This window comes from Pogoniulus pusillus, chromosome 10, assembly GCF_015220805.1.
Source record: "Pogoniulus pusillus isolate bPogPus1 chromosome 10, bPogPus1.pri, whole genome shotgun sequence".
NCBI classification, from domain to species: domain Eukaryota; kingdom Metazoa; phylum Chordata; class Aves; order Piciformes; family Lybiidae; genus Pogoniulus; species Pogoniulus pusillus.
Window position 1 is genome coordinate 37,059,910 of NC_087273.1, and position 24,587 is coordinate 37,084,496.

The 24,587-nt window shown below is 51.7% G+C and overlaps 1 long non-coding RNA gene across 1 annotated transcript; it reads right to left on the minus strand.

Moving 5' to 3' along the window:
* Positions 1 to 9,914: 9,914 nt before the first annotated feature.
* LOC135179036 (uncharacterized) lies at positions 9,915 to 24,135 on the minus strand. Its single transcript, XR_010303877.1, has 3 exons — positions 23,800 to 24,135; positions 16,939 to 17,035; positions 9,915 to 10,198 (listed from the first exon to the last, which is right to left on the minus strand). It is a non-coding gene; the product is annotated as an uncharacterized LOC135179036 (long non-coding RNA).
* Between the last annotated feature and the right edge of the window lie 452 nt (positions 24,136 to 24,587).

Below are 24,587 nucleotides of genomic sequence, written 5' to 3' on the forward strand. Positions count from 1 at the left end.
CACCTGCTGGAACTAGGATTTGGGAAACCAGGTGAAAAATGCTGCTCCTGGAGAAGAGCTGAGGGGTTTGGTTGAAACCTGTCTGCCAGAGGCGGGTGTGCTAGATCTCTTGTAACCAGTGTGCTCTGACCCCAGCCTGTTACACTGCTCTGGAGAGAACTCTGACTAATAAAAAGAGGGGAAATGCATGGGAGTGTCTTACTTACTTCACAGACGTTTTGACATGTCTCAGTGTCACATAAGGGGGGAGAGTCAAAGGGCCTCTTCAGCTCCAGTGCTCCAGCAGGTACACATATAGCCAGCTGTCCACAACCACGGTCAGAAGGCATCTGAATGGCTTCGAGGAAGGAGAGTCTGTGTTAGACCTCAGTCACCACCCCAGTAGAAAAGTGTTTCTTGCTGTTAAGAAAGAGCCTCTGCTCCTGCCAATAGCCACCCCTGCCAGCAGTATGGCTCCATCTCCTCACAGAGTTACTAAATCAACCAGATGGGAGGAGACCGCCAAGCTCCTCCAGTCCAACCTGGCAGCTAGACCATCCAGTCTGTCTCAAACATCTCCAGGGATGGTGACTGGACCCCTGCCCTGGACAGCGCATTCCAAAGCAACTCGCTCTCTCCAAACAAGCAGGTGATGCTGGCAAGCAGCGCTACAGGACAGTAAGAGGCTCTGCCTTTTGTGGGAGGGGGCAAGGAACCCACCTGGAGAAAGGCCCTGACTTAGCAGCCACAACAACTTGAATCAAAGTCAATCACAACTCATTAACACTTAATAAGCAACAGCTGTGACACAACTCACACTCATCATTCATTAACACGCAGCACCTGTGCACACTTCTGTCAACTCACACTCAACATCACTCATTAACACTTAATGAGCAGCACCTGTGTCACAACTCACACTCATGACACTAAGTCAAACACTCGAGACGCAAGTGGCCCTTGCCTTGCCTTGCCTTGCCTTGCCTTGCCTTGCCTTGCCTTGCCTTGCCTTGCCTTGCCTTGCCTTGCCTTGCCTTGCCTTGCCTTGCCTTGCCTTGCCTTGCCTTGCCTTGCCTTGCCTTGCCTTGCCTTGCCTTGCCTTGCCTTGCCTTGCCTTGCCTTGCCTTGCCTTGCCTTGCCTTGCCTTGCCTTGCCTTGCCTTGCCTTGCCTTGCCTTGCCTTGCCTTGCCTTGCCTTGCCTTGCCTTGCCTTGCCTTGCCTTGCCTTGCCTTGCCTTGCCTTGCCTTGCCTTGCCTTGCCTTGCCTTGCCTTGCCTTGCCTTGCCTTGCCTTGCCTTGCCTTGCCTTGCCTTGCCTTGCCTTGCCTTGCCTTGCCTTGCCTTGCCTTGCCTTGCCTTGCCTTGCCTTGCCTTGCCTTGCCTTGCCTTGCCTTGCCTTGCCTTGCCTTGCCTTGCCTTGCCTTGCCTTGCCTTGCCTTGCCTTGCCTTGCCTTGCCTTGCCTTGCCTTGCCTTGCCTTGCCTTGCCTTGCCTTGCCTTGCCTTGCCTTGCCTTGCCTTGCCTTGCCTTGCCTTGCCTTGCCTTGCCTTGCCTTGCCTTGCCTTGCCTTGCCTTGCCTTGCCTTGCCTTGCCTTGCCTTGCCTTGCCTTGCCTTGCCTTGCCTTGCCTTGCCTTGCCTTGCCTTGCCTTGCCTTGCCTTGCCTTGCCTTGCCTTGCCTTGCCTTGCCTTGCCTTGCCTTGCCTTGCCTTGCCTTGCCTTGCCTTGCCTTGCCTTGCCTTGCCTTGCCTTGCCTTGCCTTGCCTTGCCTTGCCTTGCCTTGCCTTGCCTTGCCTTGCCTTTCCTTGCCTTGCCTTGCCTTGCCTTGCCTTGCCTTGCCTTGCCTTGCCTTGCCTTGCCTTGCCTTGCCTTGCCTTGCCTTGCCTTGCCTTGCCTTGCCTTGCCTTGCCTTGCCTTGCCTTGCCTTGCCTTGCCTTGCCTTGCCTTGCCTTGCCTTGCCTTGCCTTGCCTTGCCTTGCCTTGCCTTGCCTTGCCTTGCCTTGACTTGCCTTGCCTTGCCTTGCCTTGCCTTGCCTTGCCTTGCCTTGCCTTGCCTTGCCTTGCCTTGCCTTGCCTTGCCTTGCCTTGCCTTGCCTTGCCTTGCCTTGCCTTGCCTTGCCTTGCCTTGCCTTGCCTTGCCTTGCCTTGCCTTGCCTTGCCTTGCCTTGCCTTGCCTTGCCTTGCCTTGCCTTGCCTTGCCTTGCCTTGCCTTGCCTTGCCTTGCCTTGCCTTTCCTTGCCTTGCCTTGCCTTGCCTTGCCTTGCCTTGCCTTGCCTTGCCTTGCCTTGCCTTGCCTTGCCTTGCCTTGCCTTGCCTTGCCTTGCCTTGCCTTGCCTTGCCTTGCCTTGCCTTGCCTTGCCTTGCCTTGCCTTGCCTTGCCTTGCCTTGCCTTGCCTTGCCTTGCCTTGCCTTGCCTTGCCTTGCCTTGCCTTGCCTTGCCTTGCCTTGCCTTGCCTTGCCTTGCCTTGCCTTGCCTTGCCTTGCCTTGCCTTGCCTTGCCTTGCCTTGCCTTGCCTTGCCTTGCCTTGCCTTGCCTTGCCTTGCCTTGCCTTGCCTTGCCTTGCCTTGCCTTGCCTTGCCTTGCCTTGCCTTGCCTTGCCTTGCCTTGCCTTGCCTTGCCTTGCCTTGCCTTGCCTTGCCTTGCCTTGCCTTGCCTTGCCTTGCCTTGCCTTGCCTTGCCTTGCCTTGCCTTGCCTTGCCTTGCCTTGCCTTGCCTTGCCTTGCCTTGCCTTGCCTTGCCTTGCCTTGCCTTGCCTTGCCTTGCCTTGCCTTGCCTTGCCTTGCCTTGCCTTGCCTTGCCTTGCCTTGCCTTGCCTTGCCTTGCCTTGCCTTGCCTTGCCTTGCCTTGCCTTGCCTTGCCTTGCCTTGCCTTGCCTTGCCTTGCCTTGCCTTGCCTTGCCTTGCCTTGCCTTGCCTTGCCTTGCCTTGCCTTGCCTTGCCTTGCCTTGCCTTGCCTTGCCTTGCCTTGCCTTGCCTTGCCTTGCCTTGCCTTGCCTTGCCTTGCCTTGCCTTGCCTTGCCTTGCCTTGCCTTGCCTTGCCTTGCCTTGCCTTGCCTTGCCTTGCCTTGCCTTGCCTTGCCTTGCCTTGCCTTGCCTTGCCTTGCCTTGCCTTGCCTTGCCTTGCCTTGCCTTGCCTTGCCTTGCCTTGCCTTGCCTTGCCTTGCCTTGCCTTGCCTTGCCTTGCCTTGCCTTGCCTTGCCTTGCCTTGCCTTGCCTTGCCTTGCCTTGCCTTGCCTTGCCTTGCCTTGCCTTGCCTTGCCTTGCCTTGCCTTGCCTTGCCTTGCCTTGCCTTGCCTTGCCTTGCCTTGCCTTGCCTTGCCTTGCCTTGCCTTGCCTTGCCTTGCCTTGCCTTGCCTTGCCTTGCCTTGCCTTGCCTTGCCTTGCCTTGCCTTGCCTTGCCTTGCCTTGCCTTGCCTTGCCTTGCCTTGCCTTGCCTTGCCTTGCCTTGCCTTGCCTTGCCTTGCCTTGCCTTGCCTTGCCTTGCCTTGCCTTGCCTTGCCTTGCCTTGCCTTGCCTTGCCTTGCCTTGCCTTGCCTTGCCTTGCCTTGCCTTGCCTTGCCTTGCCTTGCCTTGCCTTGCCTTGCCTTGCCTTGCCTTGCCTTGCCTTGCCTTGCCTTGCCTTGCCTTGCCTTGCCTTGCCTTGCCTTGCCTTGCCTTGCCTTGCCTTGCCTTGCCTTGCCTTGCCTTGCCTTGCCTTGCCTTGCCTTGCCTTGCCTTGCCTTGCCTTGCCTTGCCTTGCCTTGCCTTGCCTTGCCTTGCCTTGCCTTGCCTTGCCTTGCCTTGCCTTGCCTTGCCTTGCCTTGCCTTGCCTTGCCTTGCCTTGCCTTGCCTTGCCTTGCCTTGCCTTGCCTTGCCTTGCCTTGCCTTGCCTTGCCTTGCCTTGCCTTGCCTTGCCTTGCCTTGCCTTGCCTTGCCTTGCCTTGCCTTGCCTTGCCTTGCCTTGCCTTGCCTTGCCTTGCCTTGCCTTGCCTTGCCTTGCCTTGCCTTGCCTTGCCTTGCCTTGCCTTGCCTTGCCTTGCCTTGCCTTGCCTTGCCTTGCCTTGCCTTGCCTTGCCTTGCCTTGCCTTGCCTTGCCTTGCCTTGCCTTGCCTTGCCTTGCCTTGCCTTGCCTTGCCTTGCCTTGCCTTGCCTTGCCTTGCCTTGCCTTGCCTTGCCTTGCCTTGCCTTGCCTTGCCTTGCCTTGCCTTGCCTTGCCTTGCCTTGCCTTGCCTTGCCTTGCCTTGCCTTGCCTTGCCTTGCCTTGCCTTGCCTTGCCTTGCCTTGCCTTGCCTTGCCTTGCCTTGCCTTGCCTTGCCTTGCCTTGCCTTGCCTTGCCTTGCCTTGCCTTGCCTTGCCTTGCCTTGCCTTGCCTTGCCTTGCCTTGCCTTGCCTTGCCTTGCCTTGCCTTGCCTTGCCTTGCCTTGCCTTGCCTTGCCTTGCCTTGCCTTGCCTTGCCTTGCCTTGCCTTGCCTTGCCTTGCCTTGCCTTGCCTTGCCTTGCCTTGCCTTGCCTTGCCTTGCCTTGCCTTGCCTTGCCTTGCCTTGCCTTGCCTTGCCTTGCCTTGCCTTGCCTTGCCTTGCCTTGCCTTGCCTTGCCTTGCCTTGCCTTGCCTTGCCTTGCCTTGCCTTGCCTTGCCTTGCCTTGCCTTGCCTTGCCTTGCCTTGCCTTGCCTTGCCTTGCCTTGCCTTGCCTTGCCTTGCCTTGCCTTGCCTTGCCTTGCCTTGCCTTGCCTTGCCTTGCCTTGCCTTGCCTTGCCTTGCCTTGCCTTGCCTTGCCTTGCCTTGCCTTGCCTTGCCTTGCCTTGCCTTGCCTTGCCTTGCCTTGCCTTGCCTTGCCTTGCCTTGCCTTGCCTTGCCTTGCCTTGCCTTGCCTTGCCTTGCCTTGCCTTGCCTTGCCTTGCCTTGCCTTGCCTTGCCTTGCCTTGCCTTGCCTTGCCTTGCCTTGCCTTGCCTTGCCTTGCCTTGCCTTGCCTTGCCTTGCCTTGCCTTGCCTTGCCTTGCCTTGCCTTGCCTTGCCTTGCCTTGCCTTGCCTTGCCTTGCCTTGCCTTGCCTTGCCTTGCCTTGCCTTGCCTTGCCTTGCCTTGCCTTGCCTTGCCTTGCCTTGCCTTGCCTTGCCTTGCCTTGCCTTGCCTTGCCTTGCCTTGCCTTGCCTTGCCTTGCCTTGCCTTGCCTTGCCTTGCCTTGCCTTGCCTTGCCTTGCCTTGCCTTGCCTTGCCTTGCCTTGCCTTGCCTTGCCTTGCCTTGCCTTGCCTTGCCTTGCCTTGCCTTGCCTTGCCTTGCCTTGCCTTGCCTTGCCTTGCCTTGCCTTGCCTTGCCTTGCCTTGCCTTGCCTTGCCTTGCCTTGCCTTGCCTTGCCTTGCCTTGCCTTGCCTTGCCTTGCCTTGCCTTGCCTTGCCTTGCCTTGCCTTGCCTTGCCTTGCCTTGCCTTGCCTTGCCTTGCCTTGCCTTGCCTTGCCTTGCCTTGCCTTGCCTTGCCTTGCCTTGCCTTGCCTTGCCTTGCCTTGCCTTGCCTTGCCTTGCCTTGCCTTGCCTTGCCTTGCCTTGCCTTGCCTTGCCTTGCCTTGCCTTGCCTTGCCTTGCCTTGCCTTGCCTTGCCTTGCCTTGCCTTGCCTTGCCTTGCCTTGCCTTGCCTTGCCTTGCCTTGCCTTGCCTTGCCTTGCCTTGCCTTGCCTTGCCTTGCCTTGCCTTGCCTTGCCTTGCCTTGCCTTGCCTTGCCTTGCCTTGCCTTGCCTTGCCTTGCCTTGCCTTGCCTTGCCTTGCCTTGCCTTGCCTTGCCTTGCCTTGCCTTGCCTTGCCTTGCCTTGCCTTGCCTTGCCTTGCCTTGCCTTGCCTTGCCTTGCCTTGCCTTGCCTTGCCTTGCCTTGCCTTGCCTTGCCTTGCCTTGCCTTGCCTTGCCTTGCCTTGCCTTGCCTTGCCTTGCCTTGCCTTGCCTTGCCTTGCCTTGCCTTGCCTTGCCTTGCCTTGCCTTGCCTTGCCTTGCCTTGCCTTGCCTTGCCTTGCCTTGCCTTGCCTTGCCTTGCCTTGCCTTGCCTTGCCTTGCCTTGCCTTGCCTTGCCTTGCCTTGCCTTGCCTTGCCTTGCCTTGCCTTGCCTTGCCTTGCCTTGCCTTGCCTTGCCTTGCCTTGCCTTGCCTTGCCTTGCCTTGCCTTGCCTTGCCTTGCCTTGCCTTGCCTTGCCTTGCCTTGCCTTGCCTTGCCTTGCCTTGCCTTGCCTTGCCTTGCCTTGCCTTGCCTTGCCTTGCCTTGCCTTGCCTTGCCTTGCCTTGCCTTGCCTTGCCTTGCCTTGCCTTGCCTTGCCTTGCCTTGCCTTGCCTTGCCTTGCCTTGCCTTGCCTTGCCTTGCCTTGCCTTGCCTTGCCTTGCCTTGCCTTGCCTTGCCTTGCCTTGCCTTGCCTTGCCTTGCCTTGCCTTGCCTTGCCTTGCCTTGCCTTGCCTTGCCTTGCCTTGCCTTGCCTTGCCTTGCCTTGCCTTGCCTTGCCTTGCCTTGCCTTGCCTTGCCTTGCCTTGCCTTGCCTTGCCTTGCCTTGCCTTGCCTTGCCTTGCCTTGCCTTGCCTTGCCTTGCCTTGCCTTGCCTTGCCTTGCCTTGCCTTGCCTTGCCTTGCCTTGCCTTGCCTTGCCTTGCCTTGCCTTGCCTTGCCTTGCCTTGCCTTGCCTTGCCTTGCCTTGCCTTGCCTTGCCTTGCCTTGCCTTGCCTTGCCTTGCCTTGCCTTGCCTTGCCTTGCCTTGCCTTGCCTTGCCTTGCCTTGCCTTGCCTTGCCTTGCCTTGCCTTGCCTTGCCTTGCCTTGCCTTGCCTTGCCTTGCCTTGCCTTGCCTTGCCTTGCCTTGCCTTGCCTTGCCTTGCCTTGCCTTGCCTTGCCTTGCCTTGCCTTGCCTTGCCTTGCCTTGCCTTGCCTTGCCTTGCCTTGCCTTGCCTTGCCTTGCCTTGCCTTGCCTTGCCTTGCCTTGCCTTGCCTTGCCTTGCCTTGCCTTGCCTTGCCTTGCCTTGCCTTGCCTTGCCTTGCCTTGCCTTGCCTTGCCTTGCCTTGCCTTGCCTTGCCTTGCCTTGCCTTGCCTTGCCTTGCCTTGCCTTGCCTTGCCTTGCCTTGCCTTGCCTTGCCTTGCCTTGCCTTGCCTTGCCTTGCCTTGCCTTGCCTTGCCTTGCCTTGCCTTGCCTTGCCTTGCCTTGCCTTGCCTTGCCTTGCCTTGCCTTGCCTTGCCTTGCCTTGCCTTGCCTTGCCTTGCCTTGCCTTGCCTTGCCTTGCCTTGCCTTGCCTTGCCTTGCCTTGCCTTGCCTTGCCTTGCCTTGCCTTGCCTTGCCTTGCCTTGCCTTGCCTTGCCTTGCCTTGCCTTGCCTTGCCTTGCCTTGCCTTGCCTTGCCTTGCCTTGCCTTGCCTTGCCTTGCCTTGCCTTGCCTTGCCTTGCCTTGCCTTGCCTTGCCTTGCCTTGCCTTGCCTTGCCTTGCCTTGCCTTGCCTTGCCTTGCCTTGCCTTGCCTTGCCTTGCCTTGCCTTGCCTTGCCTTGCCTTGCCTTGCCTTGCCTTGCCTTGCCTATAGGAGTTATGTAGAGGTCACTCACCTTGCTGAAGAGAACTCTTTCACACCAGGCTGAGGCTCCACCAGAAGAGATGTCCACAGGGTCAGTACTTCTCTGCCAACCTGGTATTTGAGGGTTCATTTGGTCACTGTGTTTTAGCAAAGCCTTTATTTATTGCTGCAGGAACTGCTCCAACATCCCTGCCCGTGCACTGTTGCAGTGAGAGGTGTCAATGCCTTTCACACCGTTAATTCTAAGTGAACTTTAACCTCTGGCATCTCACTTTCCCACAGCTGGCAGATTGGCCCATCTAAGGCAAAATTGCCCTAGGCAGCAGTAGTGCCAGGGAGATGCCTGATGCAAGCCAATCCATTCACTGCATCCCAAACGTGTTTAAACTCCTTTCATCAGCAGCCTCCACATTGCATGCCACTGGAATTGCTTACCTGGCCTTGTGTTAGCACAGACAGGCATCACATTCTCTCAACACCACACAGATTGTGTTTCAGCTATTTCAGTCAGCAGAGACAGCCAAAAGCCACAGGCACAGCCTTACTTTGGTTTATTTTTGCTACACCATTCTCTAAGGTCATTCCAAGCTTCTGTTTTACCTTAGCTCAATACTTCTGAGCTCCTGCACTCTCACCTGTCCATGGTTTATGTCCCAGTATACCATAATCAGACAATTTAAAGCATTCAGTATCACACCAAACTAGCAAATATACTATTACATTTTGGACCGTGGCACAAAGAACCTCCTTCAGTCATTGCCCAGGCAGACAGGGCTGAGCACAGAGGGAAATCCTCCCAGGAAGAGTGGTTACTCACCAAGAAGTAGACAAGGGCAATGGATTCATTCTACTTGTAGAGGAAATCAATCATTCCTGCTCCAGTTACATTGCAAGTTACACATGGGACACAGGTAGCTTAGCACTGCAACTTGTCTTTGTTGCTTAAGCAGCTAAACCTGTATTTTAACCTTCAGGTGGTGTTCAGGTAGAGGAGTTTTTTCCTCTCTACTGCTTTTCCCTTCCTCTTTTTCTTCTCTTGTCACTACTTTTAAATTACAAACAACTTTCATGTTACAAGGAAATTAATTCCTCCTTATGTCCTAAGCTGCCTTGGAGGAAATTTCTGTAGGGAAATTATTGTGAGAGACAGAAAAGCTGAGAAGGAAGATGCAAATGATAGATGCCTTAAAACACTTCTTCCTCTGTTCTCCTCAGCTCCATTCTGTCCCTGTTATGCTCTCAGGTACATTACAAAGTAGTTTCATGTCTCTGTGGCATGTTCTGGACACCACAGAATTTATTGTTGTTATATTTGTATTTATTGTTGTTATGTTTGACTAAAGAGCTTTCTGTTGTGTCCCTAGTTGAACTCAAACATTACTCAGGAGATCCTATCAGCTGGGGAAGCCTCAGTACTCATACTACAAAGAAGTTCTTTGCAGTGAGGGTGAGACACTGGAATAGGTTGCCCAGAGAGGTTGTGGAGGACAGAAACAAAGAATGTGATCAAAGATCACATTCTGTCCTCCACAGCCTCCCTGGAGGTCTTCAGATCCAGCTTGGATGAGGCCTTCAGCAACCTGTTCTAGTGGGAGGTGTCCCTGCCTGTGGCAAAGAGATTGGAACTGGAAGAACCTTCAAGTCCCCTCCAACCCAAGCCATTCTATAAGCCCAGGAAGGTCTGAATCTCCTCATTGCCACAGTCAATAACACACATGCCTGGGTGTTGCTGACACACACAGTGAGTTCTCCTTTTCCCTGCCAAAAAAACTTTGGCCCTTCTGGCACACACCAAAAAACAACTTTGCTAGAGGAAGGTTGTTGTTCTTACCTTGAATTCAGGATTTTGGTGTAGCATCACAATTGCAGCTTCTTGCAGTGATGTCTGTAAGGTGGAGTGCTGTTATCCATGAAATCTTCACCTTTCTGCTCCCCTAGATATGCAAAATAATAGGAAATCATGGCCCATATATCCTTCCTACAAACATGAACAGCAGTGACAATAAGGAGCACTTTTGCTATCATCCTGCTATCAACCAGGTATTAGGTTGTGTTTTTATTATATGGAATACAATAGAGTCAATCAGGTGGAAGAGATCTCCCAGCCCATGCAGCCCAACCTAGCACCCAGCCCTAGCCAATCAACCAGACCACAGCACTAAGTGTCTCATCCAGGCTTGGCCTCAACACCTGCAGCCCATTCCAATGCCAGTCACTCTCTCTGCAAACAACTTCCTCCTAATATCCAGCCTAGACCTCCCCTGGCACAACTTCAAACTCTGTCCCCTTGTTCTGTTGCTGCTTGCCTGGCAGAAGAGACCAACCCCCAGATGGCTACAGCCTCCCTTCAGGTAGTTGGAGACAGCAATTAGGTCACCCCTGAGCCTCCTCTTCTGCAGGCTGCACACTCCCAGCTCCCTCAGCCTCTCCTCACAGGGGAAGAGTACAGTGCTGGCTGCAGACACAAAGGTGGTGAAACTCTGCATGCAGAACTGAAGAAAAAAATATCATTTTGGGGTTTGAAATGAAGTTCAGATCCAAATGGCTACCTGATGCCTGAACCAGAGCGAGTGATTTTCAGATCTCTCTTCTTGCATGGAAGGATTCCTGAAGTCCTGGGGGGTCATGAACTTTCCCAAGCAAAGGTAGGAAATGGATTTTGTTGTGATGATACCAAGTGATTTAAACCAACTGAGAGGTGCTGTTATTGGCCTTTGGCTGAGCTGAAATGAAGCCAGAGTGAAAACAAATTTGTCTGATGGACAGTAAGAGGAATGATGAGTAAAGTGGATTTTCTCTGAGAATTAAGCCTGTGTTTTGCCACACTGCCAAGAAAAACACGAAGAAAGTGTTCTGTGGCCATGGAGTGTGACTAGGTCAGAATTTGACTAGACCAGACTGGAAATAAAATGGAATAGCCCAGTAGGAAGAGACCTACAATGATCACCCAGTCCAGCTGCTGGTGTGCTCTCTAAGAGGAGATAGTGAATCAGGAGAAAGCACAGAGAAGAGTCAGACATTGATTTACACCCCCAGTATAAAGGAGGCTGCCACTGAGAGCCAGCTCCACTTGCTCCTACCCAGTCCACCTCCTATTCTGCATCCCAGCAGCCTGTAGTGGCAACAGACACCCACTTGGCTTTCAGACTTTTGCCATCGGATGGAATCATCTGATTCTCTTGGCCATCTCAGCTACTGTCCTGTTTTAATCATAACAACTGCCTCTGCAGCCAGCCCTGATGGTATTTTCAGTGCCCAAAAGTGAGTTTCTGTGCACAAAGCCTAAGACAGGCTTAATCTTAGGGAAAAAGGTGAAGCAATTAAATGCTGTCCCGTGTGGGAACCTCTAACAGCTAAGAGCCTAAGCTTCTTGGAATAAAAGGGAAGGTCCTTACACGGAAAAGTAACAGCTTAGATGCCTGCAAAATGGACATGGGAATAAATGGTCATGTTTGGCCAGCAGAGATCAACACTGAACTTGTGCTGTTCAAAATATTCACTCAGGTACCAAGCAGTGTTAGAGGCTGGGGACAGAATGGCTAAGAGCAGCCAGGCAGAGAGGGACCTGGGGTAGCTGGCACAGAGTATCTGAACATGAGCCAGCAGTGTGACCAGGTGGGCAGCAGAGCCACTGGCATCCTGGCCTGGCTCAGGAACAGTGTGGCCAGCAGGACAAGGGAGGTTATTCTTCCCCTGTACTCTGCACTGGTCAGGCCACACCTTGAGTACTGTGTCCAGTTCTGGGCTCCTCAATTCAAGAGAGATGTTGAGGTGCTGGAAGGTGTCCACAGGAGAGAGACAAAGCTGGTGAGGGGCCTGGAACACAGCCCTGTGAGGAGAGGCTGAGGGAGCTGGTGGTGTGCAGCCTGCAGAAGAGTAGGCTCAGGGCAGACTTCATTGCTGTCTCCAACTACCTGAAGGGAAGATGTAGCCAGGGGGGGTTAGTCTCTTCTGCCAGGCAGCCAGCCACAGAACAAGGGGACAGAGTTTGAAGTTGTGCCAGGGGAGATCTAGGCTGGATATTAGGAGGAAGTTGTTTGCAGAGAGAGTGATTGGCATTGGAATGGGCTGCCCAGGGAGGTGGTGGAGTCACCATCCCTGGAGGTGTTCAAGCAAAGCCTGGATGAGGCACTTAGTGCCACGGTTTGGTTGACTGTCCAGGGCTGGGTGATAGGTTACACTAGATGATCTTGGAGCTCTCTTCCAACCTGGTTGACTCTATGATTCTGTGAAATCATGGAATCAACCAGGTTGGAAGAGAGCTCCAAGCTCCTCCAGTCCAGCCTTCAACCCAGCACCGAGATGTCAACACTAAACTGTGTCCCTAAGTGCGAGCTCCACACACTGCTTAAATATCTCCAGGGGTGGTGGCTCCACCACTGCCCTGGGCAGACCATTCCAATGTTTGAAAACCCTCTCTGTGAAGAAATATTTCCTAATCTTCAGCCTGAACCTCCCCTGGTGCAATTTGTAACCATTTCCTCTAGTCCTGTTGCTTATAATCAGTGAGAGGAAGCTGCTCCCTCCTAGTGCCAACCTCCTTTTGGGGAGTTGTGGAAAGCAATGAGGTCTCTCTCATCTTACCCATGCAAATCAGCATCCTGCTCTTTCAGGTCACTGGAGTGCCAGAGGACATGGAGACAAGTGTTTGAGTGGTTTTTGAAGGAGAAACTTGATTTGAGACTTAAAGGGAGAGGTCAGAAATCCAAATCCCTGTGCTGCTGATGTGATCAGTTCTGCGTGCTGAACTAAAAGCTGTTCGTCCAGTCCAGGTTTTGTGGCTCCAGTGTGCGGCACTTTCACATGGCTGTGCTGGTGAAATGGCTTCCCCTTAACCTAGCAAAGCCTGGAAGCAGGCTGCCCAGAGAGCTTGTGGAGTCTCTGCAGAGACACCAAACCCATAGTGACATTCTGATTCTGGGTAACCTGCTGTGGGTGACCTTACTTTGGCAGGGGAGGTTGAACTTAGATGCTCTTCAGAGATCCCTTTCAGGCCCCACCGTTGTGTGTGACTGCGTGATCCAGAGCGATGATGTCCACACTTTCTGGAGTCATTCCTTCTGGCTCCTGCCTAGGTGCTTGGCTCTTCTTGGCTTTTATGGCTTCATCATAGCCTTGGAATAAGACTACTCAACTGATGAATGACTGCCTCCCAGATGCTTTACAATTTTCCTCTCAGTTTCCACTCACTTCTTCTGACACGACAGCGATGGATTGTTCTGGCACTAGGCATGAAACAGTCTTGCTTTGTTGGTGTCCAACTCCAAGATACTACTTGAAATAATAAACACAAACCCAACCTTGGTTTATAGATAGAAGAAAACCAGCTTTTAAATATATATTGTAGTGCAAGGAAACTGTTCTGTGGTGTAGTAATGATCTGGTGGCAGAATTTTTTGGTCCAAGTAGTCCTTTTATTTCTGCAGTTCCCTTTTGACACCTGCCAATGTACATCTGTGCAGCAGACAGCTGGAACTGAAGCCTGATGCTGTGTAAAAGAGCTGTGAGTGAGCTGAACAAACAGCAATAATTACAGGGCTGGAAATTGGTTGTTTCCTTGCATAATTCATAAAAGAGTCAATTAATAGTTTCTGGAGCCAGAAGAAAATCATTGCTTCCTCTTAACAACAGCCTTGGGGCGGGGGGAAATTGGGCTGCCTGAAGACTGTGCAGGGCCCCCTGCACCTGGAGCATAATGGTATGGACTGTTGGATCTTTCAGAAAGCAGGAGATGGAGGCTGGCTGCTGTGAGTCTGAGCCCATGGGAGGCTTTTGGGCAAAAGCAGGGAACCCTGGCTGTGATAAGCAGAGCACTGATTGCCCCTTCTACAGCTCATCTAACAGCTGTTTAACAGGAAGGGTTTAGAAAATGCAACACAGCCTGAAAGGAAGACTTCCAGATTGTGTTCAGACCTGAAGGTCTGAAAGGAAGCCTGAGGCTGACCTAAAGACACAGATGACACTGATGGAAGTTGTCCTTTTGATTTGGGAGTTGCACAACTTGTTTGTGAGACCTGCTCTGGGTGAACCTGCTTTAGCAGGGGGGTTGGACTAGATGATCAGGATTCATAGAATCAGGCAGGGTTGGAAGGGACCACAAGAATCATCTAGTTCCAACCCCCCTGCCATGGGCAGGGACACCCTACCCTAGATCAGGCTGCCCACAGCCTCAGCCAGCCTGGCCTTAAACATTTCCACAGGTGGGGCCTCAACCACCTCCCTGGGCAACCTATTCCAGGCTCTCACTACTCTCATGCTCAACAACTTCCTCCTCACAGCCAGTCTGAATCTCCCCACTTCCAGCTTCACTCCATTTCCCCTAGTCCTGTTATTCCCTGAGATCCTTAAAGGTCCTTCCCCAGCTTTTTTGTAGGCCCCCTTCAGATACTGAAAGGCCACAGGAAGGCCATCTGGGAGCCCCCTCTTCTCCAGACTGAACAGCCTTTTCAGGCTGTCCTCATAGCAGAGCTGCTCCAGCCCTCTGATCATTCTCAATTCTGGTCGTTCCTGACAAGACAGCCCCTTGACTAAGCTGTTCATCAGCAACCCATCCTAAGTCATTGTCTCACATTCAACAAGAGTCTGGGAAATTCTATCCTTTGCTTGGCTTGTTAGTAAATGTTCACACTGCCTGGAGCTGTTCTGCCTCGTAGCTCCTATTTACTGGTTCCAGTGACTAAGACAAAAACTACATTTCGTTACAGTCAGAAAGTTATGCAGTGCAAACACCTCTGAACATCAGCCTGTGAGGTGATCTTTGTGGTCTTAGGCAGCAATCTGCCATGGCTCTCCTGCATTGAAGGCCCCAGACTGTAAACCATTTGGTGGAGTCTGTCTTCTGTGCATCCTCCAGTCTCAGATCAGAGAATCACATCACCTTAGAGGTTGGAAGGCACCTTCAGATGTCATCCAGTCCAACCTCCCTGCCAAGGCAGGATGCCCTAGGGTAGTTTGTACAGGAATGCATCCAGCTGGGGCTTGAAAGTCTCCTGAGAAGGAGATTCCACAACCTCTCTGTTCAGCCTGTTCCAGTGCTCTGTCACCCTCACTGTAAAGAAGTTTCTTCTTCTGTTGAGGTGAAACCTTCTGTGTTCCAGTTTGTATCCATTGTGCCTTATCATAGAATCGTGGAATCAACCAGGTTGGAAGAGACCTCCAGCTACAGAATGAGGGGACACAACCTCAAGTTGTGCCAGGGGAGGTATAGGCTGGATGACAGGAGGAAACTCTTGCCAGAGAGAGTGATTAACATTGGAATGGGCTGCCCAGGGAGGTGGTGGAATTGCCATCCCTGGAGGTGTTGAAGAACAGCCTGGATGAGTCACTTAGTGCCATGGTCTGGTTGATTGGCTAGGGCTGGGGGATAGGTTGGACTGGATGAGCTTGGGGTGAATAGCTTCCACAATTAAAAGGTGTGCCAATCATCCCTGCTGTAATTAAAGGATGCTAATGAGACAGGCCAGGGAGTGCCCTGCTGGGCACCTAGAGCAACTCATGCTGTTGCAGGCAGCAGAATGAATGTTGCAGGCAGCAGAATGAATGTTGCAGGCAGCAGAATGAATGTTGCAGGCAGCAGAATGAATGTTGCAGGCAGCAGAATGAATGTTGCAGGCAGCAGAATGAATGTTGCAGGCAGCAGAATGAATGTTGCAGGCAGCAGAATGAATGTTGCAGGCAGCAGAATGAATGTTGCAGGCAGCAGAATGAATGTTGCAGGCAGCAGAATGAATGTTGCAGGCAGCAGAATGAATGTTGCAGGCAGCAGAATGAATGTTGCAGGCAGCAGAATGAATGTTGCAGGCAGCAGAATGAATGTTGCAGGCAGCAGAATGAATGTTGCAGGCAGCAGAATGAATGTTGCAGGCAGCAGAATGAATGTTGCAGGCAGCAGAATGAATGTTGCAGGCAGCAGAATGAATGTTGCAGGCAGCAGAATGAATGTTGCAGGCAGCAGAGGACCAGGGCAGCACTGCACACAAACTACTTCCTGATCTCGTTTCTGGAAGACTGGAACCTGTCCAGAGAAGGGCAATGAAGCTGGTGAGAGGCCTGGAACACAAACCCATGAGGAGAGGTAAGGGAGCTGGGGGTGTGCAGCCTGCAGGGGACAAGACTCAGGGGTGACCTCATTGCTGTCTACAACTACCTGAAGGGAGTCTCTAGCCAGATGGGGTTAGTCTCTTTTGCCAGACAACCAGCAAGAAGACACAGTCTCAAGTTGTGCCAGGGGAGGGATAGACTGGATGTAAGGAGGAAGTTCTGGCCAGAGAGAGTGACTGGCATTGGAATGGGCTGCCCAGGAAGCCAACCCTGGGCAGAGACCAACAAGACCTGGCTACAGCCTCCCTTCAGGTAGCTGTAACCAGCAATGACGTCTGCCCTGAGCCTCCTCTTCTGCAGGCTGCACACCACCAGCTCCCTCAGCCTCTCCTCATAGGGTTTGTGCTCCAGGCCCCTCACCAGCTTTGTTGCCCTCCTGTGGACACCTTCCAGCACCTCAACATCTCTCTTGAATTGAGGAGCCCAGAACTGGACACAGCACTCAAGGTGTGGCCTGACCAGTACAGAGTACAGGGGAAGAATAACCTTCCTTATCCTACTGGCCACACTGTTCCTGAGCCAGGCCAGGATGCCAGTGGCTCTGCTGCCCACCTGGGCACACTGCTGCCTCATCCTCAGCTACTCTCAGTACTCCCAGGTCCCTTTCTGCCTGGCTGCTCTCCAGCCTGTAACATTGCTTGGGGTTGTTGTGGCCTGGCCCTTGAAACTTTCATGATCTCCTAGTGTGTGGTCAAAATGCCCTTAAAGATAAGAAAGCTGTCTTAGAAAGCAATTGCTTTTGAACTACTTACAGCCAAATTTGCCATTATGTGCTTTAAAAACCCGGGCAGAGTGCTTCTGTGAAAAGCTAGAGGCTGGGATTTTCATCGTAGCTGTGCCCTGTTGGTATTCAGAGAGCCTCCAGTGATTTCTCTACAATCAATCAGCATTTCTGTGCATGAGGATAGGTCACTGTGCCTTCTCTGCCAGGAAGAGGTGAGCTAGACCTGCTACTAACTCATAGTTTAAGGTAAATCCATTCAGAAGTGTGTCTACCATTGCTCAGCAGTGCTTGCCTTAAAGCCCTTCCAACTCTTTTACTGCATTTGGATGGTGAGCCCCCAGTGGGACTTCTAGGGCTTTAGAAGATAACAAGGTATTTTCATCCGGTGTACTTAAACACAACAGGTTTTCTCCTGACTAAAAGCAAAGTTGGAATTTCATCTGAGAGGAAGCCTGGAAGCCACAAAACAATATCACTAAGAAAATAAGCCTGCTCATGGATCAGGCACTGGACACTGTTCCAGTGTTCCACCACCCTCCAAGCCAAGAACTTCTTCCTAATGTCCAGTCTAAATCTGCTCGTCTCTAGCTTGAAACTGTTGCCTCTCCCCTTATCACTACAGACCTTTGTGAAAATTACCTCTCCAGCTTTCTTGGAGGCCCCCTCCAGGTACTGTTGAGGTGAAACCTGTGCTCCAGTTTGCAGTCTTTGCTCCTTGTCTCATGGCTGTGGATCACTGAAAAGAGATTAAGAGAGAAAGAATAAGGGAGAGGTACTGATGGATTGTGAAAGTAAATGAAAAGACCTTCAGTGACAGTAGCAACAATGACATGCAGTATATATGAATGTGTACAAACCCAATATTCAGCCCAATCCCCTGATGGCAATTAGATCATCAACACCCACTGATGCTGTGGCCAGGCACTGGGTTAAGTCCCAGGCAGGACTCAGCAGTAGATGGGAACTGTAGGCAGGAGTTGACATGTGGGCCTAGATTCAGGAACACAGGGTTTGGGGTCTAAGATCAGAGAATGGATATTTCCTTACTTGGACACTGTCTGTTCAGGAAGAGGCTTCCTGGTGATCCCTCAGCTTTTAACTCAATATTACTTATCTGGAGTTAAATTCCTTGCTAGTCAGTTTAGGGTCACCTGTCCTGTCCACTGCTCCCCACAGGTATGGCCTCTTAGTTTGTGGCGCCCTCAGCGTGGTACACAAGATTGAACAGTGCCCTTGGTCTGCTCAGGAGCAAGTCTAAGCCAGAGGCTTTCTGCAGCCCAGCCCTTGGCTGTAACTCTCCCCATCAGCCTTCTCAGTGCTAGAAGCAGCCACTGTGTGTGTGAAAACATGCCTGGAACCTCAGAAAGTGCCCTCACTGAGCAGCGACTCAGCTGAAAAATTCGAACTGCTGAAAAAAAGTAATTTCTCTTCTAGGTCAAACCAGGACATCAGGAATTATGGATGCCTTTTATTGTTCATCTCGATTAACTGCCTGTCTTCATCAAAGGCTGAGTGAAGAGGTACCAGTGGGGACCTTGATGGAGCTCAGGCAAAGCTTTGCAGCACAGAGGTCAAGAGAAATAGTTGTCTCAGTCTGAAGAGCGATTGATCTTCACTGGTGGTGATCCGAGAGTTATCTCTTGCAGCAGTCTGAGAGGATCCTTTGTGCCTCTGAAATACTACACTACTGACAGCATAGACAAGGACTAGACAGAAGAGAGACTCTGCAAATAGGCCAGGAGCACCCATCCAGAGCTGCGTTGCGAAGGACAAACGTATTTTCACCAAGCAGCTAAAAATAGCTGCAGAAGGACACTGAAATGACACTGCTTCAAGTGTGTTGACACTAGACAAGTTGAGTAGATTCATATTAGCATCAGGAAAACTTTTCTGAACCTCTCAAGATTAGCACAGGTGAGTGCCAGCCTGCACCTGAGGGCAATCAGCTGTTACAGGAAGTTCTTTGGGAGCACATTGTGCTGTTGGCCTCCTTTATGCATTCACTGATGAAATCAGGATCTTGCTGTCACAAAGGTGACATCGGCTCCCTGCTGGTATTAACCTGATGTGTCTTTGCTTCAGCGTTGTCACGGTCTCTCATGTCACAGCAGAGGTGCTGGGCCAAGGGCAGCTTTGGCATGACGGCAGGCAAGGGCTGAGTGGGACTGATGCAGGTTACTAGGACATAGCACAGAATCATAGAATCAACCAGGTTGGAAGAGACCCCCAAGATCATCCAGTCCAATCTATCCCCCAGTCCTATCCAGTCAACTAGATCATGGCACTGAGTGCCTAATCCAGTCTTTCCTTGAACACCTCCTGGGACAGTGACTTCACCACCTCCCTGGGCAGCCCATTCCAATAGCAAATCACTCTCTCCATGAGGAACTTCCTCCTAACCTAGACCTGCCCTGGCACAACTTGAGACTGCGCCATTGTGGCTCCTACTCTGGTCTCTGATGAAGATACGTGGCTGGAGCAGCTTTCCGCTCTCTCTTTGCTCCACAATGGAAAGCCACATCATGGGATCAAACTAGATCCTGTTGTCTCTTACTCTGCTGGGATTTTACTTTCTTATCTTCACTGATGTTATTCTGGAGCACTTTTGGACCATTTATCCTGGGGCTCAAAACAAACTGTGTGTGCATTCAGTGAAACAGGGACTATAATCACTGAGCATTTTCAAATCTAATAACTCTCTGGACAACCTGGCCCAGGGTTTCACTATCCTCAGAGTGATTTTTTTCCCCCCTTTGTATCAAGTCTAAATATATATATATATATGTAAGTTTAAAATCATAGAATAATAGAATGATAGAAAGGTTTAGGTTGGAAGGGACTTCAAAGATCATCTAACTCCAACCCCACTGCCATAGGCAGGGACACCTCTCACCAGAACAGGTTCTTGTTCTGTGGCATGATGCCCTGCTAAAAATCCAGGTCCTGTCATTGTGATAGGCCCTCTGAGTACTGAAAAACCACAATAAGTTCTCCCTTATATTTTTTGTTTCAAAGAAAAAGGAAAAAAATCTGGTTTGTCTTTCATCCTCTAACATAACAAACTACATCTACAACACTTCTCCAGGTTCCAGGCAGGCAATTGTTCTCAAAGTTTGATAAACAAGGGATTTTCTTTGTCTGGCACAGCCACCTGTACCAGTGCCTGCATTCTCTGGCTGTGGGAGAAGAATCCAAAAGCTGATGCATTATTTAGATGTGAGAGACATGGCATTGCTCCAAGGAGTAAAAGCTACATCACCCAGGCTGCTGTGACTTGTTTCTTCTAATCACCTGCTTTATTGCATCCTAGCAGGTACAGTGAGAACTTCTGTAAAGACAGCTAAGCTGAGCTGCAAAGAAGCTTCTTTAAGCTGAGCATAGTGGGAGGATGAACAGAATTTAAAAGGGAAGTGTAATAAACAGAAAAAACAGGATACTGGAAGGGAAATAAATATACAGAATCACTGAATGTTAGAGGTTGGATGGGACCTCAAAAGCTCATTGAGTACAACCCCCCTGCCAGAGCAGGATCACCTATACCAGATCACACAGGAATGCACCCAGGCAGGTTTTGAATATCTCCAGAGAGGAAGACTCTATAACCCCCCTGGGCAGCCTGTTCCAGTGCTCTGTGACCCTCACAGGGAAAAAATTCCTGCTCATGTTTCCATGGAACTTCCTATGCCTCAGCTATCACCCATTGTCCTGTCATTGGGCAGAGCCTGGCTCCATCCTCCTGGCACTCAGCCTTTCCATATTTATAAACACAAATGAAGTAACCTCTCCTCTCCAAGCAGCACAGCCCCAGCTCCCTTAGGCTCTCCTTGTAAGAGAGATGTTCCGCTCTCTTCATCACTTTTGTGTCTCTGTGCTGGACTCTCTCAAGCTTTTCTCTGTCCTTCTTGAAGTGGGGGCCGCAGAACTGGACACAATATTCCAGATGCAGAAGTGGAAGGACCACAATGCCTGCACACTTCTTGCTAGATACAGAACCACAGAATTCTAGAATCATGGAATGCTAGGGTTTGGAAGGGACCTCTTGAGGTGCTCCAGTCCAACCCGCCCCTGCCAGAGCAGGATCACCTAAGGCAGACTGCACAGGAATGTGTCCAGGCTGGCTTTGAAAGGCTCCAGAGAAGGAGGCTCCCCAGCCTCTCTGTGCAGCCTGTTCCAGTGCTCTCTGACCCTCACAGTAAAGAAGTTTCTCCTCAGATTGAGGTGGAACTTGCTGTGTTCCAGCATATACCCTTATGTGTTCTATATTCTGTATATAGGAACACTGAAAGAAGTAAAGTTTGAGTTTGAGGTAGACGATTTCCAGGGGCTGCAATGGGAAAATTGGAAGCTATGCAAAAGATAGCCAAAGATAATCCATGTAGGTTAACTAAAGATAACTATAACATGCTTTACATCAAAGAACAGTTGGGCATCCTCCATGCTTTTCTTCTGGACACACCAAAGAGTTATGAGCTCAGCTTTGGCACACAGAGGTGAGATACAGCAGGGAGTGTTGCTGTTGACTAGCTGGCATTATCTGCTCTGATCTAACAGCTGCCCTTGAGCATAATTTCCTACATCTAGTTTGGGATAATCTGCATTCTCTTTCCAGCAGTGGGGAGAAGGTACATGCAAAGTTCATCTCCAGCCTGTAACTGCATAATGCCAGAGGAACCGTTTTACTCAAACAAGCAAAAGTGCTTTTCACTGCCTCCTTTGGTGCAGGGACTATTTGTACCTAAGAACATTTCAGACAATGGCCCAGGTCTTTCAGCATCCCTAGGGTGGAGCTAGTGCAACAACAAAGGAAGCTTCTGTGGAATACAAGAACTAGAAATGTGGATTTAGCTGTATGCTACTCCTAAACTCTGTCTGAACACTGGAAACACAAAAATGGTCCAAGGTGCAGCATAAAGTTTGTGTCTGTGGATGAAAATTCTTTAAGGAACATACTATAGGTTAAAAATGAGCACCAGGATCACAGGATCTAAGATCTTGCAAATTCAGTGCTCAGTACTGCAGTGACCAAAGTCCTTCCATGGGTCTAGCAGTCAGGCAGCAGATGTTCAGCCTGGGCTGTATCCCAAAGGTGGCACTGAGTTGCCAGAGTGTGTCCAGAGAAGGGCAGTGAAGCTGGTGAAAGGGTCTGGACAAATCTGGTGACTTGTGATTGTTTAGTTTGGAGAAGAGGAGACCAAGAAGAGACCTCAGTGCTCTCTACAAGTCCCTGAATTTGATGGGAGTGAGGTGAGGCTCAGTCTCTTCTCTCTAGTCTGCTCTCTACAAGTCCCTGAATTTGATGACAGCGAGGCAAGGCTCAGTCTCTTCCCTCTGGTATCAGGCAATAGGATGAGAGGAAACGGCCTGAATTTGTGCCACGGGAGGTTTAGGCTGACTATCAGGAAACACTCATTAACTGAAAGGAGTGGCCAGGCACTGGAACAGGCTGCCCAGGGAGATGGTGGAGTCACTGTCCTTGGAAGTGTTCAAGAAAACTGTGGTCATGGCACTCTGGGACATGGTTTCATGGCCGTGGTGGTGTTAGGCTGATGGTTGGACTCGCTGATCTTAGAGGCCTCTTCCAACCAGAACAATCCTGTGGTTTGATAAAATCCACACCAGTCTCCTCCTTATCCAATAAGCTCTGCTCCTGCATGCAGGCTGAGGAAGGCAAAGCACACACCTGCCCTGATCTGCCATGTGCCCTTTTGTTATCTGCTAACCTGTCAGCTAATACCACGAGGAACTGGAAGTTAACCTGAGAGCAAAACAATCTACTCCCCTAAATCACTGCCTTTCCCCAAATGAAGAAGCTGGGTTTTTTTTTCATGGTACATAGCAGCCTGTCTCTTGGCTCAGACACCTGAGCTTCTTTAGCCTGGAAAAGAGAAGACTGACAGGGGCTCTTATAAGTACATATGGTCTGTTCTGCCAGGCAACCAGGGACAGAACAAGAGCCTCAAACTGCACCCGGGCAAGTTCAGGCTGGATGTCAGAAAGAAGTTCTTCACAGCAAGAGTGATTGGCATTGGAATGGGCTGCCTGAGGAGTGATGGAGTCCCCACCCCTGGGGGTGCTTAAAAAGAGGCTGGATGAGACAATTAGTGCCAGGTTTAGTTAATTAGGTGGTGTCAGGTGATACATTGGACTTGATGATCTGAGAGATCTTTTCTAACCTGGTTAGTTCTGTGATTCTCTGACACAGATATCTAAAGGCTAGAGGTCACAAGAATGGGCGGGGCTCTTCTCAGTGGTGGCCAGTGACAAGACAAGGGGCAGTGGATACTAACTAGAACATGAAAGGCTTCACTTGAACTTCAGGGAACCTTATTTATTTTGAGAGAGGCAGACCTCTGGAACAGGCTGCCCAGAGAGGCTGTGGAGTTTCCTTCTCTGGAGGCATTCAAACCCCCTTGGGACACATTACCATCAACCTCATCTTGGCAAAGCTGAGGGGTTGGACTAGATGATCCTGGGACAAGATCACATTCTGTGACCCACAACCTCCCTGGAGGTGTTCAAGGGCAGACTGGATGAGGCCTCTACCTGTTCTAGTGGGAGGTGTCCCTGCCTATGGCAGGGGGTTTGCACTGGATGATCTTTGAGGTCCCTTGCATCCTAAACCATTCTATGATTCTATGGCTGGAACACATATTTTTACTTGTTTTAATTTCTTTCTAGACAAACTACTCAGCTTCTTTCTTCTGTCAGGGGTGTGATGGGCTTGACTCAAGCATGTTCTCTGAGGTTTGCAACAGTGTGGTTCCTATTCTGGCAACATTAGACCTGTGACTTGAAGAGAAATGCTCCTAACAGCAATAAGCCCCTCTTAGGGAGGGGGTTGAATCTGGGTTAGAATCATAGAATCAACCAGGTTGGAAGAGACCTTCAACATCATCCAGTCCAACCTAGCACCCAGCCCTGTCCAATCAACTAGACCATGGCACTGACTGCCTTATCCAATCTTTTCTTCAACACCTCCAAGGACAGTGCCTCCACCACCTCCCTGGGCAGCCCATTCCAATGCCAATCACTCTCACTGCCAACAACTTCCTCCTAACATCCAGCCTAGACCTCCCCTGGCACAACTTGAGACTGTGTCCCCTTGTTCTGTTGCTGGTTGCCTGGCAGAAGAGCCCAACCCCAGCTGGCTACAGCCTCCCTGCAGGCAGCAATGAGCTCTGCCCTGAGCCTCCTCTGCTGCAGGCTGCACACCCCCAGCTCCCTCAGCCTCTCCTCACAGGAGTGATTGTAATGAGGAGTGGATTGTAATGAGCCCACGTAAAACAATTATCGAAGAGTTAATTACAGAAAGAAAACTTCCCCAAACTTATTTACAGTTAACACAGGCAGGTTCTGTGATGCAGCTGGTAGAGCTGTCTTGCAGACTGTATCTGCAGAGTCAAATGCAATGACTGAGGAAAAGACTCGAGAGAGGTTTGTAAGCAGAGAGCCTGGCAGCACAAACTGCCGCGGGAAGGGTAAGCGCAAAGCGTTACAAACCTGAGCGAAGAGAGCTGGGCTGCTCGCCGGTCACAAGTCTCCATGCTTGCGCTCCAGAAGCACAGGCAGCACAATCCCTGCAGTGCAAGCCAGGTGCTGGAGTTCAGGTGGCACCGATGCGATGGGGCTGGGCTGCTCCTGCAGTCCAAGCTGAGCAGGCCGCCTGAGGAGGCCCACGGACACGAGAGAGGTCTGCCGTGGCCCTCAGGCAGCCGTCGGGTGGTCAGCAGCCGCCTGGGCAAAGGTCTGCGGGCCGGAGCAGTCCGACGGAGTGCTGTGCACAGCGAGCAGCCTGCCCCCGGGCCGGAGCGGCGCCCGGCGGGTCCCGGGGTCGGGTCCCGGGGTCGGGTCCCGGTGCCGGAGCTCGCTGCTGGGTGGCTGCTTGCGTTCAGGCAGGGCCCCGCTCCCGCGCCGCGCACACAGGTGGCGATCAGAGGCACCTGCGGCGAGCAGAGCCAAAGCAGCAGCAGCAGCAGGCGAGCAGTTTGCAGGGTTTTAAGCGCTTCGGCAAGCGCCTCTGACCAATAGCAACAGGTAAAAGCCCCCCTGGAGCCCATCCTGAGTCACTGCTCCAGAAAAGGCAGATGCAGAGGCCTGGGCTCCTGACCTGTGTTTAGCACAGACAAAGCAAGCTGCGAAACAAGGCCAAGCATGGGGCCTGTGGGAGACTGAGAGGCGCCAGAGCCTTTGTCTGCTTTCCTGCTTCTGCCACCCGGGAAGGGGGTGGCAAAATGCGCGTTTGGGCAGGTGCTAGGGCATGTGATGGATACCTGCTCTGGGCAGAGTTT